The sequence below is a fragment of the Bombina bombina genome, chromosome 4 (genome assembly GCF_027579735.1).
Source record: "Bombina bombina isolate aBomBom1 chromosome 4, aBomBom1.pri, whole genome shotgun sequence".
Classification (NCBI taxonomy): Eukaryota; Metazoa; Chordata; class Amphibia; order Anura; family Bombinatoridae; genus Bombina; species Bombina bombina.
Genome location: NC_069502.1, coordinates 370,927,855 through 370,946,200, shown reverse-complemented (window position 1 = coordinate 370,946,200; position 18,346 = coordinate 370,927,855). Strand labels below are relative to the sequence as shown.

At 40.3% G+C, this 18,346-nt stretch overlaps 1 protein-coding gene across 2 annotated transcripts in view; it reads left to right on the top strand.

Annotated features, from left to right (window-relative positions):
* The window catches only part of PLD1 (phospholipase D1), a 505,989-nt gene that overhangs the window by 278,820 nt on the left and 208,823 nt on the right, over positions 1–18,346 (top strand). The gene's annotated exons all lie outside the window — the stretch shown is intronic.

Here is an 18,346-nt window from a genome sequence, read left to right as displayed (position 1 = left end):
TTTCAGGTGTCAACATGTCACACTTATACGACCTTGCTTTCAGATGTTGTTGTGTCCAATATCCACAGGGGTATGTATTGTCCCCACTTGTTAGCATTCCATGCCGGTAGCGATCTCCATCGCAAACGCCAAACACAGCGGTGCCCCACGTGTATCACGTGACCTGGACGGCTCCACCAATGCCGACGCGCGTTTCACCCGCTCGACTGGAATTCAGACCGGGCTTCGTCAGGGTGTAATACTGCTTTGATCCATGCGTCCTGTTATATAGATCAATGATGTTGCGCCTCTGCTGGAAGGTGAAAGTTTCACATGCTGCTACAGGCAGCTTTCAATCTTATGTGATTGCTATTATTTACAACCTTATGTTTCAAATTTACAAGAAGCAAAACCAAGGTTAAAAAATGTTACATATTTTTCCTCAAACATTTATACTTGGTTGCTACAGTTAAAAACATTGCAATCTGTCATTCAAGAAACAACATGTTCTTTATATTTTTATTGTCTTATATCTTGTAGAATCTGCTTATTTTTGGTTAGGTAGAATGGAGTGTAGAAGCAAAACACCTCTCCATATCAACACTCCACTCTACCTTAAATACAATCTCATAGGAAGCAGGCCATATCTAATTTATCATTGAGACCATTTGGAATTTGTGTCCCAAGGATTGATATCCACCTGCATTCCTTTCTCAGGAGGGTTTTATCATTATCTCCTCCTCTCCTGTTTATGATGCCTTTGTCTATGCCCACGAATCTGAGTGAATCAGGATTGCAATTATGCACCAACTCAAAGTGTTTTGCCACATTGCTTTTAGGATTTTTATTCTTTACATCATCTCTATGTTCTGAGATGCGGTCCTTTATCGCCCTCCTCGTTTTTCCCACGTAGAAAAGTGGGCAATCGCATGACAGCAGGTATACGACCCCCTCAGTATCACAGTTCACAAAATGTTTTAGTCTATAGGTGTTTCCTGTATTCGTTCTGAACTCTTTTGTCTTGCGCATAAATTTACATGTTACACATTTTCCACAGGGATAATTGCCTATGGATCTATGTTTTGTAAGCCAGTTACTTTGTCCTGTTTTGGACAAGTATTGGCTCCTCACCAACTTATCTTTAAGATTAGGTGCCCGTCTGGCAGTGATATTGGAAAAATCACCTACTTCCTTTCTGACCCCTATGTCACTGGTAAGGATATGCCAATTCTTTGCAAGAATGCCTTTCAGAGAGTTCCAGTGGCAATTATAATCAGTGATTAGTCTTATCTTAGATTCATTATTCTTTGGTGTGGGCAAAAGAAGTTTCTCCCTGTCCATGTGTAGAGCATTATTAAATGCCCCTTTAACCACTCTCTTGGAATACCCTCTAGTCACCCCTGACCGGTCAGGTTCTTTTGAACTGTCATTCATGAGTCGAACTTGTATGCTTATGTGTTTTAATATTTACATGGATTTATTCCCATGTTGTGTGGAATTTGGCTGCCACTATTAAAACTATTGAATTACATTAGAGTGATTTGTGAGTTTTTCTAAAAGAGTGCTGAAACCCTGTCTTTTTTGGTACCAGGATTATATTCCAGGTACGTCTCTTTTGTGTACATGATAAATATATATATATATATATATATATATATATATATATATATATATATATATATATCTTTACTGAATGGGTTATAATTAAGGTTTCTTAATATATAAGTAGTGCCATTGGTTTTTTCTGTATAAATGAATTTAAATTTCTACCTAAAGTTGTGAATTCTAACAACATTAATAGAGAAATTGTTGTTCCTTCTTTGTGTCCTAATCCTAAGAATTCTTTGGAGCGATCTTTAAATTCTTTGGATGTTGTAAGAGCTTTGAAATATTATGTTGAAGCTACTAAAGATTTCAGGAAGACTTCTAGTTTATTTGTTGTCTTTTCTGGTTCTAGGAAAGGTCAGAAGGCTTCTGCCATTTCTCCAACATAGGTGTGTCCGGTCCACGGCGTCATCCTTACTTGTGGGATATTCTCTTCCCCAACAGGAAATGGCAAAGAGCCCAGCAAAGCTGGTCACATGATCCCTCCTAGGCTCCTCCTTCCCCAGTCATTCTCTTTGCCGTTGTACAGGCAACATCTCCACGGAGATGGCTTAGAGTTTTTTGGTGTTTAAATGTAGTTTTTATTCTTCAATCAAGAGTTTGTTATTTTAAAATAGTGCTGGTATGTACTATTTACTCTGAAACAGAAAAGAGATGAAGATTTCTGTTTGTAAGAGGAAAATGATTTTATCAACCGTTACTAAAATCGATGGCTGTTTCCACACAGGACTGTTGAGAGGAATTAACTTCAGTTGGGGGAAACAGTGAGCAGACTTTTGCTGCTTGAGGTATGACACATTTCTAACAAGACTTGGTAATGCTGGAAGCTGTCATTTTCCCTATGGGATCTGGTAAGCCATTTTTATTAAATAAGAATAAAGGGCTTCACAAGGGCTTTAAAGACTGGTAGACATTTTTCTGGGCTAAAACGATTGATTTATAAGCATTTTTAATAGTTTATATCTTTGAGGAGTTATTTTATTCTTGGGAATTATGTTAAATAACCGGCAGGCACTGTATTGGACACCTTTTTCACTGGGGGCCTTCTCTAATCATAGGCAGAGCCTCATTTTTGCGCCACTAATGCGCAGTTGTTTTTGGGAAGCAAGGCATGCAGATGCATGTGTGAGGAGCTCAGATACATAGAAAAAGCTTACTGAAGGCGTCATTTGGTATCGTATTCCCCTCTGGGCTTGGTTGGGTCTCAGCAAAGCAGATACCAGGGACTGTATAGGGGTTAAATATAAAAACGGCTCCGGTTCCGTTATTTTAAGAGTTAAAGCTTTCAAATTTGGTGTGCAATACTTTTAAGGCTTTAAGACACTGTGGTGAAATTTTGGTGAATTTTGAACAATTCCTTCATACTTTTTCACATATTCAGTAATAAAGTGTGTTCAGTTTAAAATTTAAAGTGACAGTAACGGTTTTATTTTAAAACGTTTTTTGTACTTTGTTATCAAGTTTATGCCTTTTTAACATGTCTGAACTATCAGATAGACTATGTTCTGTATGTGAGGAAGCCAAGGTTCCTTCTCATTTAAATAGATGTGATGTATGTGACAAAAAATTTAGAGAAAATGATGCCCAAGATGATTCCTCAAGTGAGGGGAGTAAGCATGGTACTGCATCATCCCCTCCTTCGTCTACGCCAGTCTTGCCCACACAGGAGGCCCCTAGTACATCTAGTGCGCCAATACTCCTTACTATGCAACAATTAACGGCTGTAATGGATAATTCTATCAAAAACATTTTAGCCAAAATGCCCACTTATCAGCGAAAGCGCGACTGCTCTGTTTTAGAAAATACCGAAGAGCATGAGGACGCTGATGATAATGGTTCTGACATGCCCCTACACCAGTCTGAGGGGGCCAGGGAGGTTTTGTCTGAGGGAGAAATTTCAGATTCAGGGAAAATTTCTCAACAAGCGGAACCTGATGTGATTACATTCAAATTTAAATTGGAACATCTCCGCGCTCTGCTTAAGGAGGTGTTATCTACTCTGGATGATTGTGACAATTTGGTCATTCCAGAGAAATTATGTAAGATGGACAAGTTCCTAGAGGTCCCGGGGCCCCCCGAAGCTTTTCCTATACCCAAGCGGGTGGCGGACATGGGAAAGGCCCGGCATACCTTTTGTCCCTCCCCCTATATTTAAGAAATTGTTTCCTATGGTCGACCCCAGAAAGGACTTATGGCAGACAGTCCCCAAGGTCGAGGGGGCGGTTTCTACTCTAAACAAACGCACTACTATCCCTATAGAAGATAGTTGTGCTTTCAAAGATCCTATGGATAAAAAATTAGAGGGTTTGCTTAAAAAGATGTTTGTTCAGCAAGGTTACCTTCTACAACCAATTTCATGCATTGTTCCTGTCACTACAGCAGCGTGTTTCTGGTTCGATGAACTAGAAAAGTCGCTCAATAAAGATTCTTATTATGAGGAGATTATGGACAGAATTCATGCTCTTAAATTGGCTAACTCTTTTACTTTAGACGCCACTTTGCAATTGGCTAGATTAGCGGCGAAAAATTCGGGGTTTGCTATTGTGGCGCGCAGAGCGCTTTGGCTAAAATCTTGGTCAGCGGATGCGTCTTCCAAGAACAAATTGCTTAACATACCTTTCAAGGGGAAAACGCTGTTTGGCCCTGACTTGAAAGAGATTATTTCAGATATCACTGGGGGTAAGGGCCACGCCCTTCCTCAGGATAGGTCTTTTAAGGCTAAAAATAAACCAAATTTTCGTCCCTTTCGCAGAAACGGACCAGCCCCAAGTTCTACATCCTCTAAGCAAGAGGGTAATACTTCTCAAACCAAGCCAGCCTGGAGGCCAATGCAAGGCTGGAACAAAGGTAAGCAGGCCAAGAAACCTGCCACTGCTACCAAGACAGCATGAGATGTTGGCCCCCGATCCGGGACCGGATCTGGTGGGGGGCAGACTTTCTCTCTTCGCTCAGGCTTGGGCAAGAGATGTTCTGGATCCTTGGGCGCTAGAAATAGTCTCCCAAGGTTATCTGCTGGAATTCAAGGAGCTACCCCCAAGGGGGAGGTTCCACAGGTCTCAATTGTCTTCAGACCACATAAAAAGACAGGCATTCTTACATTGTGTAGAAGACCTGTTAAAAATGGGAGTGATTCATCCTGTTCCATTAGGAGAACAAGGGATGGGATTCTACTCCAATCTGTTCATAGTTCCCAAAAAAGAGGGAACATTCAGACCAATCTTAGATCTCAAGATCCTAAACAAATTTCTCAAGGTTCCATCGTTCAAAATGGAAACCATTCGGACAATTCTTCCTACCATCCAGGAAGGTCAATTCATGACCACGGTGGATTTAAAGGATGCGTATCTACATATTCCTATCCACAAGGAACATCATCGGTTCCTAAGGTTCGCCTTTCTGGACAAGCATTACCAGTTTGTGGCACTTCCATTCGGATTAGCCACTGCTCCAAGAATTTTCACAAAGGTACTAGGGTCCCTTCTAGCGGTGCTAAGACCAAGGGGCATTGCAGTAGTACCTTACTTGGACGACATACTGATTCAAGCGTCGTCTCTACCACAAGCAAAGGCTCATACGGACATTGTCCTGGCCTTTCTCAGATCTCACGGGTGGAAAGTGAACGTAGAAAAAAGTTCTCTATCTCCGTCAACAAGAGTTCCCTTCTTGGGAACAATAATAGACTCCTTAGAAATGAGGATTTTTCTGACAGAGGCCAGAAAATCAAAACTTCTAAGCTCTTGTCAAGTACTTCATTCTGTTCTTCTTCCTTCCATAGCGCAGTGCATGGAAGTAATAGGTTTGATGGTCGCGGCAATGGACATAGTTCCTTTTGCGCAAATTCATCTAAGACCATTACAACTGTGCATGCTCAGTCAGTGGAATGGGGATTATACAGACTTGTCTCCGACGATACAAGTAGATCAGAGGACCAGAGATTCACTCCGTTGGTGGCTGACCCTGGACAACCTGTCACAAGGGATGAGCTTCCGCAGACCAGAGTGGGTCATTGTCACGACCGACGCCAGTCTGGTGGGCTGGGGCGCGGTCTGGGAACCCCTGAAAGGTCAGGGTCTTTGGTCTCGGGAAGAATCTCTTCTCCCGATAAATATTCTGGAACTGAGAGCGATATTCATTGCTCTCAAGGCTTGGCCTCAGCTAGCAAAGGCCAAATTCATACGGTTTCAATCAGACAACATGACGACTGTTGCGTATATCAACCATCAGGGGGGAACAAGGAGTTCCCTGGCGATGGAAGAAGTGACCAAAATAATTCAATGGGCGGAGACTCACTCCTGCCACTTGTCTGCAATCCACATCCCAGGAGTGGAAAATTGGGAAGCGGATTTTCTGAGTCGTCAGACATTTCATCCGGGGTAGTGGGAACTCCATCCGGAAATCTTTGCCCAAATAATTCAATTGTGGGGCATTCCAGACATGGATCTGATGGCGTCTCGTCAGAACTTCAAGGTTCCTTGCTACGGGTCCAGATCCAGGGATCCCAAGGCGACTCTAGTGGATGCACTAGTAGCACCTTGGAGCTTCAACCTAGCTTATGTGTTCCCACCGTTTCCTCTCATTCCCAGGCTGGTAGCCAGGATCAAACAGGAGAGGGTATCGGTGATCTTGATAGCTCCTGCGTGGCCACGCAGGACTTGGTATGCAGATCTGGTGAATATGTCATCGGCTCCACCATGGAAGCTACCTTTGAGACAGGACCTTCTTGTTCAAGGTCCGTTCGAACATCCGAATCTGGCCTCACTCCAACTGACTGCTTGGAGATTGAACGCTTGATTTTATCAAAGCGAGGGTTCTCAGATTCTGTCATTGATACTCTTGTTCAGGCCAGAAAGCCTGTAACTAGAAAAATCTACCATAAAATATGGAAAAAATATATCTGTTGGTGTGAATCTAAAGGATTCCCATGGAACAAGATAAAAATTCCTAAGATTCTATCCTTTCTTCAAGAAGGTTTGGAGAAAGGATTATCTGCAAGTTCTTTGAAGGGACAGATTTCTGCTTTATCTGTTTTACTTCACAAAAAGCTGGCGGCTGTGCCAGATGTTCAAGCTTTTGTTCAGGCTCTGGTTAGAATCAAGCCTGTTTACAAACCTTTGACTCCTCCTTGGAGTCTTAATTTAGTTCTTTCAGTTCTTCAGGGGGTTCCGTTTGAACCCCTACATTCCGTTGATATCAAGTTATTATCTTGGAAAGTTTTGTTTTTGGTTGCAATTTCTTCTGCTAGAAGAGTTTCAGAGTTATCTGCTCTGCAGTGTTCTCCTCCTTATCTGGTGTTCCATGCAGATAAGGTGGTTTTGCGTACTAAACCTGGTTTTCTTCCGAAAGTTGTTTCTAACAAAAATATTAACCAGGAGATAGTCGTGCCTTCTTTGTGTCCGAATCCAGTTTCAAAGAAGGAACGTTTGTTGCACAATTTGGATGTAGTTCGTGCTCTAAAATTCTATTTAGAGGCTACAAAGGATTTCAGACAAACATCTTCCTTGTTTGTTGTTTATTCTGGTAAAAGGAGAGGTCAAAAAGCAACTTCTACCTCTCTCTCTTTTTGGCTTAAAAGCATCATCAGATTGGCTTATGAGACTGCCGGTCGGCAGCCTCCTGAAAGAATCACAGCTCATTCCACTAGGGCCGTGGCTTCCACATGGGCCTTCAAGAACGAGGCTTCTGTTGATCAGATATGTAGGGCAGCGACTTGGTCTTCACTGCACACTTTTACCAAATTTGACAAATTTGATACTTTTGCTTCTTCTGAGGCTATTTTTGGGAGAAAGGTTTTGCAAGCCGTGGTGCCTTCCATCTAGGTGACCTGATTTGCTCCCTCCCATCATCCGTGTCCTAAAGCTTTGGTATTGGTTCCCACAAGTAAGGATGACGCCGTGGACCGGACACACCTATGTTGGAGAAAACAGAATTTATGTTTACCTGATAAATTACTTTCTCCAACGGTGTGTCCGGTCCACGGCCCGCCCTGGTTTTTTAATCAGGTCTGATGATTTATTTTCTCTAACTACAGTCACCACGGTATCATATGATTTCTCCTATGCAAATATTCCTCCTTTACATCGGTCGAATGACTGGGGAAGGCGGAGCCTAGGAGGGATCATGTGACCAGCTTTGCTGGGCTCTTTGCCATTTCCTGTTGGGGAAGAGAATTTCCCACAAGTAAGGATGACGCCGTGGACCGGACACACCGTTGGAGAAAGTAATTTATCAGGTAAACATAAATTCTGTTTTCCTTGGCATCTTGGTTAAAGCTTCTGATTCCTCAAGCTTATTTGGAATCGGGTCAGGCCCCGCCTCAGAGAATTACAGCTCATTCTACTAGATCAGTCTCCACTTTGTGGTCTTTTAAGAATGAAGCTTCAGTTGATCAGATTTGCAAAGCAGCAACTTGGTCTTCTTTGCATACATTTACTACATTCTACTGTTTTGATGTATTTGCTTCCTCTGAAGCAGTTTTTGGTAGAAAAGTTCTTCAGGCAGCTGTTTCAATTTGATTCCTCTGCCTATGTTTAAGTTTTTTATTTTCATTTAAGAGAATAAACTTATATTTTGGGTTGTGGATTCATTTTTTTCAGCGGAAAATGACTGTTATTTTTTTTATCCCTCCCTCTCTAGTGACTCTTTTATGGAGTTCCACATCTTGGGTATTACTATCCCATTAGTCACTAGCTCATGGAGTCTTGCCAATTACATGAAAGAAAACATATTTTATGTAAGAACTTAACTGATAAATATATATTTTTCATATTGGCAAGAGTCCATGAGACCCACCCTTTTTATGGTGGTTATGATTTTTTTGTATAAAGCACAATTATTTCCAAATTCCTTTTTTTATGCATTTTACTCCTTTCTTTATCACCCCACTACTTGGCTATTCATTAAACATAATTGTGGGTGTAGTGAGGGGTGTATTTATAGGCATTTTGAGGTTTGGGAAACTTTGCCCCTCCTGGTAGGATTGTATATCCCATACGTCACTAGCTTATGGACTCTTGCCAATATGAAAGTAATTAATTTATCAGGTAAGTTCTTACAAAAATTATCAGCTAGATTTAGAGTTTTGCGTTAGCCGTCAAAACCAGCGTTAGGGGCTCCTAACGCTGGTTTTGGGTTACTGCTGGTATTTAGAGTCAGTCAGGAAAGGGTCTAACGCTCACTTTCCAGCTGCGACTTTTCCATACCGCAGATCCCCCTACGCCATTTGCGTATCCTATCTTTTCAATGGGATCTTTCTAACACCGGTATTTAGAGTCGTGGCTGAAGTGAGCGTTAGAAATCTAACGACAAGACTCCAGCCGCAGAGAAAAGCCAGGAGTTAAGAGCTTTCTGGGCTAACGCCGGTTCATAAAGCTCTTAACTACTGTGCTCTAAAGTACACTAACACCCATAAACTACCTATGTACCCCGAAACCAAGGCCCCCCCACATCGCCGCCACTCTAATAAAAAATTTTAACCCCTAATCTGCCGACCGCACACCGCCGCAACCTACGTTATCCCTATGTACCCCTAATCTGCTGCCCCTAACACCGCCGAACCCTATATTATATTTATTAACCCCTAATCTGCCACCCCAAACGTCGCCACCACCTACCTACAATTATTAACCCCTAATCTGCCGACCGGACCTCACCGCTACTATAATAAAGTTATTAACACCTAAAGCTAAGTCTAACCCTAACACTAACACCCCCCTAAGTTAAATATAATTTTTATCTAACTAAATAAATCTTATTAAATAAATTAATCCTATTTAAAGCTAAATACTTACCTGTAAAATAAATCCTAATATAGCTACAATATAAATTATAATTATATTGTAGCTATTTTAGGATTAATATTTATTTTACAGGTAACTTTGTATTTATTTTAACCAGGTACAATAGCTATTAAATAGTTAATAACTATTTAATAGCTACCTAGTTAAAATAATTACAAAATTACCTGTAAAATAAATCCTAACCTAAGTTACAATTAAACCTAACACTGCACTAGCAATAAATTAATTAAATAAAATACCTACAATTATCTACAATTAAACCTAGCACTACACTATCAATAAATTAATTAAATAAAATACCTACAAATAAATACAATTACATAAACTAACTAAAGTACAAAAAATAAAAAAAGAACTAAGTTACAAAAAATAAAAAAATATTTACAAACATTATAAAAATATTACAACAATTTTAAGCTAATTATACCTACTCTAAGCCCCCTAATAAAATAAAAAGCCCCCAAAATAAAAAAATGCCCTACCCTATTCTAAAATACAAATAGAAAAGCTCTTTTACCTTACCTGCCCTTAAAAGGGCCTTTTGCGGGGCATGCCCCAAAGAATTCAGCTCTTTTGCCTGTAAAAAAAACATACAATACCCCCCCAACATTACAACCCACCACCTACATACCCCTAATCTAACCCAAATCCCCCTTAAATAAACCTAACACTAAGCCCCTGAAGATCTTCCTACCTTATCTTCACCACGCCGGGTATCACCGATCGGTCCAGGCTCCGAAGTCTTCATCCAAGCCCAAGCGGGGGCTGAAGACGTCCATGATCCGGCTGAAGTCTTCATCCAAGCGGCGGCTGAAGAGGTCCATCATCGGGCAGAAGTCTTCATCCTATCCGGGCAGAAGAGGAGATCCCGACAGGTAGACATCTTCATCCAAGCGGCATCTTCTATCTTCTTCCATCCGACGACGCGCGGATCCATCCTCTTCTTCCGACGTCCTAACACATAATGAAGGTTCCTTTAAGGGACGTCATCCAAGATGGCGTCCCTCGAATTCCGATTGGCTGATCCAATCAGCCAATCAGATTGAGCTCGCATTCTATTGGCTGTTCCGATCAGCCAATAGAATGCAAGCTCAATCATGGAGAATTGTACTTCCTTCATTTCTAGTGGATGTAAACAGATAGTGGTTCTTTGTTTTGTTTTTTAATGTATGTTTGTATTCTCGATACTGTTATTTTATGCTCTTTGGAATGTTGTTTGCAGTAATGTACTTTATGTAATTTTATGTACACTGTTATTATATGCAAATCTACATAGTGTTTACGTTTATTGCATGTGCAGCAGTGCACATAATGCTTTTCCCATATGCAGAACTTTGTCTGTGTAGATCTGTAGACATTATGGGCCAGATTTCTAGTGGAGCCCTAAATATCGCTTTTGTGAAAGCGATATTTGCACGCTACTGAGTAATACCAGCACACTTTAACATGTATTACAAGTTGACAGCAATCGCATTGCTGTCTGTCCCTGCAACATGCTTAATTTACATCAGTAGCTCTATGCATGGAGGCAGTGGGTCTTATGGTTGTGGCTTTGGACACTGTTCCCTTTGCCCACTTCCACTTGCGACCCCTTCAACTGTCTAAGCTCAAAGAATTATCTGCAATTGGAACAGCAGATTGCTTTGGACTTTCCAGTCAGACAATCTTTCTCTTAGTGGATTCAAGGTCCTTCTTTGACCCTTGCGGCGTCATTTCTGTGCCCATTTTGGGCTATTGTGATGGCGGATGACAGCCTTTCAGTCTGGGTCGCAGTCTGAAATTCTCGAAGCGCGCAAGGAGTTTGGTCTCCTATAGAGGCAAGGATACCAATCAACATTCTGGAACTCTGAGAGATTTTTCAGTCCTGGTTCCTCTGAAAACAGGAAATGTCTATACGTTGCCAGTTGGACAATATCACGGCGGTAGCCTAAATAAAGTATCCAGAATTCTGTCTTGGGCAGAGAGGAATCAATGTTCCCTGTCAGCAGTTCACATGCCAGGAATGAACAGTTGGGAAGCAGATTATCTCAAATGTCATTCAGACCCATCCAGGAGAGTGGTCTCTCCATCAGGACACCTTTTGATTAAATAATAATCAAATGGGTGTCTTCTGGACATAGATCTGATGACCCGCAGGACACGATATGCGGATCTAGTGAAGATGTCATCTTTTCTTCCATGGCTTCTTCCTCTAAGACAACATCTTTTGTCTCACGGGACTCTTTTTTTCATCAGGATATCAAATCTCTAAGTTTAACGGCCTGGAGGTGGAATGCCTAGTTTTAAAACACAAAGGATTTCAAGCCAGAAAACCTCTTAGCAAAAAGATGTATCATAATATTTGTAAAGCATACTTTCATTGGTGTTCTTCCAAGAGATTTTCTTGGTATTCCTTTAGGATTCCTACAATTCTTTAGTTTTTACAAGATGGCCTTGACAAAGCTTTGTCTGCTAGCTTCCTAAAAGGTCAACTAATAAGGTCAAATTTCTGCTTTATCTGTTTTCTTTCATAGAAAGTTAGCTATGCTTCCTGATGTTCAGAATTTTGTCCAGGCACTACTAAGGATAAGGCCAGTTGTGAGACCTAGTTCTATCTCCAAGCTACTTAAGAATGTGACCATTTTCCAGCTGGTTTATTCACTACTCTGGGACTTGTAAAGTGCAGAAGGTTACTACTGTATTGTTGGCCTCATGGCTCAAACAAGTAATCACAAGGCATTCTTGGTGGCGAGAAATTTGCTCCCAAAAACATATTACAGCCTATTCTACAAGATAAGTTACAACTTCCTGGGCTTTCTAAATGATGCATCTTTGAAGCAGACTTGGAAAGTTCAGCATACTTTTTCAAAAAATTTCCACTTTGATGTTTTTTCTTCTTCACACTCAGCTTTTGGCAGGAAAGTCCTTGAGGCCGAAGTGTCTGCTAAACTGGAACTGCCTGAAAATTGTCCCACCCTTTTCCATAACATGGACTACCTGCTTGGTAATTAATCACACATGTTATGGAGCCCTATGGACTATCATCATTACATGAAAGAAAACATAATTTATGCTTACCTGATTATTTTCTTTTGGAATGATTATAGTCCATAGTCCCGGGCCGTTTTAATTTTTTGGGCATCATTTTTAATTTGCACCTCTATAGACCCTGCTTTTGTTTATCCTCCTTATCTGTTTCCTAATCTCTTATCGGCTATGTGTATGGTTGCCACCTCGGCCATGTTTTCCTGGACACTTATGAGTTACACATGCTGCAGGGTGTGCAGAGGGGAACAAGAATTGCACCCATGGATAGCACACAAATAGTGATCCTGGACAGCACTATGCATGTTCCTCCCTGCAAACCCTGCAGCATGTGTAACTCATAAGTGTCCAGGAAAACATGGCTGAGGTGGCAAACCTAGCTATGTGGTAAACTGAGGAGAGATGGAAGGAAATTTATGCTCTTGTGTGGGTTCTTGGCTGCCTCCTACTAGCGGGAATTATATCCCACATGTTATGGAGCCCCATGAACTTATCATCATTTCGAAAGAAAAGAATTATTCCTTTAAGCATAAATTATATTTTTACCAAAATACTAATCCCTTTGAACTATCATCATTCTGAAAAAAAAAAGATTTTATCAGGAAAACATAAATGATGTTTTTACAAAAATACTATCCTATAAATGTAGAAATATCTATATGAATAAATAGAACATATTCTTCTATGTGAAGAACATAGTAATGGGAAATGTTCATGTTGGGTTAGCGCAATTGAGAAAATGCGATAAGGTTTGCATGTGAGTAAGGGAATATGTTAACATGGTCGCAATATTCTAACTTGGCTTTTTTGTGCACTTCAGCTTAGTGTGCGAGCAAAACATTTTTACTTTCAACTTGTAATACGTGCGTTGCCCCACGCACACAAAAAAACTTACTTTTAGTGGAGTTAGCGCATGAACAAGAGCGATAAATAGCACTCCACTCTTTAATATAACCCTAAATGTTTCTAATAAAACCTATTTACTTATGTGTAGGTCTTCTTACATACATGTTAGTGTATAGTTTTGCTCATCCTCAGAATTCTTGGTTATTGTGTTTGCCAACATTGCTACAATTATTTTACTTCACTGCTGCAATAACCTTTCTACCAGAGCTTACCATGTACTAATATTTATTAGAAAAAACTCTACATAAAAAACATACCTGGCCTTAACTGCAGGCACACAATAGCTTCAGGAAGCTCCAGCACTCTCAGCTGGGAAGTTACAGCCAAGATCTGGAGCTCCTGAAGCTTCAGACATCTGCCGCATATGGAGCCAGAGCGCGATCAGTGCTCCGTCTCCATATGAGGACAGATGCTTGATTGTTACAAACGGTGACACTGTGTGTGTCACCATCTGTAACGATTTTCTGCTAGTGCCGGCGCGAGGTGTGGCGGGTGGGCAGCTCAGCAGCAGAGGGGGGGGAGAACGGGAGGGAGTGGGAGGGCCCTACGCTACAGTTTTTTTTTTTTTAAGTAGCAGGAAGGGAAAGGGCAGCTTCACTACAGAAAAGGGGTTTGGGGGTGCGGGGGGAATAAAAGGCGATCGCGGAGGGGGGGGACCACTACACTACAGAAAAAAGTACAACAAATTTAAATAAATAAATAAATAAAAAAAGGAGTTTATAGGTACTGGCAGACAGCTGGCAGATTTGTCTTTATAATGTAAAATGCTTCAACTTATTTTGCACTATTACCATGTATGATATTTATCCCTTAACTTCGGATGATAACATGGTCTTCATCTGCACAGGGTCCGCTCATGGGCGAGGTGGATAAGGGTATTGGCAATGGGGGAAGCAAGTGTCCGGATGCTTTGCGAGCTTAAGGGAGCTTGATTGGGAGGGGGGTAAATATTCATACCCATCATTCTCAGCTCCCTTAAGCTCTAGAATCCCCCAAGACCCACAATTTTTAGGGAAACTGTCTGCTCTTTCAAATGTTGTGTCTTGGGGGTTAAAATATAAGCACAAATAAAAAACAAATAATAATAAGCAATTTAAATCACGCTAATAAATACTTATAACAGGCCATAAAATACCTAGAGACCCCCATGACCCCTTATTATAAAACCAATAAGCCTAATTTTAAAATTAAGTCTTTATAGAAGTTTTAGTAGCCAGGTGATCACTGTGGTAATAGTGATCATTCAGGCTTGAAAAAATGTACATTTATTTAAGAATATATACCCAAAGGCCCTTATTTATATGAGGATAAACCCTTCTTCTCTTGACTGTAGAGTTTAGAAAGAAAAGCACACTCATTATTGTTTACAAACTTTTGTTTATTTAAATTGTATACACTTTTTAATAGGAGGTCTCTAGGCACTTATAACTGCCAAGGCCCCTTGCACAGAAGCCCATCTTTAAAGTAAACCCCTATATATGTTTCAATAGCTGGGCGATCACTGCTGTAATAGTGATCCCCTTGTGTAAATAAATGTGCCCCTACGTACACATCAAAGTTATATAACTATACCCAAAGGGGCGGGCCTAATATATATGAGGGGATAAACCCTTCTTCTTTTGTCTATAGCATTTAGATTTAAAAAAATCACAAACCATTGTTTACAACATGGCTCAGTAGGTGAAGGGGTAATACCATAGATTTTCACTTCTTTCCATTGAATGTTTGATATTTTGGGTATCAGTTGGCTTTGTTTAAAGGGACAGGATACTTAATGGGATATAAAAGTGGGGACTTTTTTTTTTACTGTTTGTTAAATCCCTGCACTACTGGGAACTAACAGACTACATCTGGTGAATCAATAACAAGAGGCACGTGTGTGTAGCCACCAATCACCAGCTAGCACCCAGTAGTGCCTTGCTGCTGCTAAAGATATGTACATATTATTTTCTACAAAGTACATTTTATAATAGGATTAAATGTAAAAGTGCCTTTAAATTACATGCTATGAGGCTTATTTATCAAAGGTCTTGCGGACCTGATCCAACAGTGCGGATCCGGTCCGCAAGACCTCACTGAATGCAGAGAGCAATACGCTCTTCGTATTCAGCATTGCACCAGCAACTCACAAGAGCTGCTGGTGCAACGCCGCCCCCTGCAGACTCGTATCCAATGGGCCGCTAGTAGGGGGGGTGTCAATCAATCTGATCATACTCGATCGGGTTGAATTGTGGTGATTCCTGTTCGCCTGCTCAGAGCAGGCGGAGAGGGTTATGGAGCAGCGGTCTTTAGACCGCTGCTTCATAACTGCTGTTTCCATACAGAGCTTGGTAAATGGGCCTCTATGTCTGATCATGTTTATCTGTACTATCTAAAATAGAATGTATTGTAAGATATCTTTAATATTTTGAATTGCTACTCTTTCATATACATGTTAAAAAATATTTAAGTATCATCTACTTTTAGTATAGTTGAATTTCGGTGCCTAGGTCCCCTAGAAATACAGAATATGTAATTATATATCTCTGCTGCAAAAGCAAGCACATTGCAGGGACTTGTTTGGCTTCAAGTAATTCTACATTCTGTAAATCTTCTTATCAAAATGCCTAATTTTCTCAATTGGGTAAGGTACCAGTAGATCAACTTTATCAAGTAAAGGCAGCAATTATTGGTCATAACATCTGTGCAACAATGCAGGACCAATTATGATTTGCATATTTTTACTCCATTGCTTTGAATATTTATTTCATGCTGGAAAGAATTGATGGAATTTTTTTCACCTTTCATTTCTAAACATGCTAAATTGTAGGAGCCATTTTTTCTTGAGACATTTGCCTATAATTTGCATATTTATTACAGTATCATGAACCTACACCTAGGAATGAAATGGTCTGCCTTGTTAATGTAAAGTAATTCAGTGAGGTGTGACTGGAGTTCTGAATAATACAGTGAAATTGTATTTTTGATTTTAAAGCTTAAAGGGACATTTAACATTAAATAAATGATGCATTCAAAGAAAAGATTAGTCTGAGAATAACATGAAGATGTATTTTTAAGGTTTTGTTAGCTGTTTAAATATTGACAAAATAAGTGTAAAGTTTTAGGGGCCGAATTATCAAATGATGGGCGGACATGATTTGCTGTTGCAAATCATGTCCGCTCGACATCGCTAAATGCCGAGAGCATACGCTGTCGGCATTTATCATTGCACAAGCAGTTATGGGGAACTGCTTGTGCAATGCTGCTCCCTGCAGATTTAGCAGTGGGTGGGTGTCAATCAACCCGATCGTATCCGATCGGGTTCATTGCTGTGGGCGGCGGGACTGCTGAAGACTCATGCGGAAACAGGGGGATCAGGGGCCATTCTCCCCTTGTTAAATCACCCCCCCTAGTGTCTGTGAAACAATAGGAACTGCCATGTTGTAACTTAGGTTACCTTCTCTGCTGTGGCCAATTAGGGACAGTTATAAATAGGTCACTATAGTGTGTAGCCAATGGCTTTGTGGAATATAACAGTGTTCTGCGCTTCTATTTCTAACAGGAACTAAAAAGCTCACAATTTCAGAATGGAATAACAGAAAAAAAAGATGTGAAAGGGAAAGAGAGTGTAAAGAGAAGATATGGCCTGAGAGAGAGGGGAGAGGGTAAAAAGAGAGATTGGATAGAGGAGGGAGTGGAGACAAATAGTTAAATAGGGAGAGATAATAATTATTAAAAAAAAAATCTCCAGGTCTGGTATGACCTTTCATGACTGTCAGCACTTTCTGTATTACTGTTTATGTAGCATTATCTAATTTGTCATGGTATAAAATAAGCACAATATTACAAAAATGTTTCACAATGGCTAAATTTATGCAAAGAGGAGGCGAAGTTGTGGGTGTGGGTGGGATTAGAAGTGGCGAGTAACATTTCCTTCTTAATATGGGAAGAGTCCTCAGCTGCATTCCTTACTTTTGGGAAATAATGAACCTGGCCACCAGGAGGAGGCAAAGACACCCCAGCCAAAGGTTTAAATACCTCCCCCACTTCCTCATAACCCCAGTCATTCTTTGCCTTTCGTCACAGGAGTAGTCCTAGCCAAGAGAGGGTTTTCTGAGAGAGTTATTTTTACTCTCATTCAAGCTTGTAAGCTGGTTGTTCGTTGCATCTATCATAAGGTGTGGAGGACCTACTTATTCTGTTCTCCAGGCTGAACTGGCGAAGGGCTTTTCTGCAAGTCCCCTGATGGGACAGATTCGGCCCTGTCTGTGTTACTGCACAAGAGGATCGCTCAGCTTCCAGATTTGCGGTCATTTGTTAAGGCTCTGCTAGGATCAGTATAAACAATAAGTAGGTTGTGGAGAATTGAAAAAATATATACACATATTAAAAATGTAAACTTTATTGATAACCATATTAAAATTCTTTCAAGAAAAGGAAACAAGGGTGAATACATATAATTCCTTCCTGTTATCTGATCAAAGGGTTAACTCTCAATACTACCCTTGCGCAACATCGCTAGTCAGAAATACAGGAAGGATACAAACAAGGGAACATTTTAAAATGGGCCACGGGCTTAGAGCATACACGTGCAAAAAAATTATAGTTTGTTGTGGGGTTTAACAACTTGTTTCTACTACCACTGAATACATAGGAGTTCACCTCCACTATAAATATATAAAGTTACTTTATATTCCCTCATATAATGAATATCAATATCTTCAAGACATCCATTGGATAGTAACAATTTATTATTTTATAGCCCACCTATGTTTAGATGGTAGTGACGATTTAACTCCTTATCAGTCATTAGCTATATATCTTAGTCAAACCACCACATAAACAATTTCCTTGAAATATGGTACTGCTCTCTGTTTACATATATATCAATGTATCAGTGTTTCAAAGGGTCGTTTACATGATATTTAAACATCCACAATTCATACATACTGACTCATCTCATAGCTATGTATTAATAGTTCAACAGGTGCCGATATTTTTCAGGCAACCACTCACTAAATTATGAGGTCAGTTACGTTCATATGTTTTAACATCCA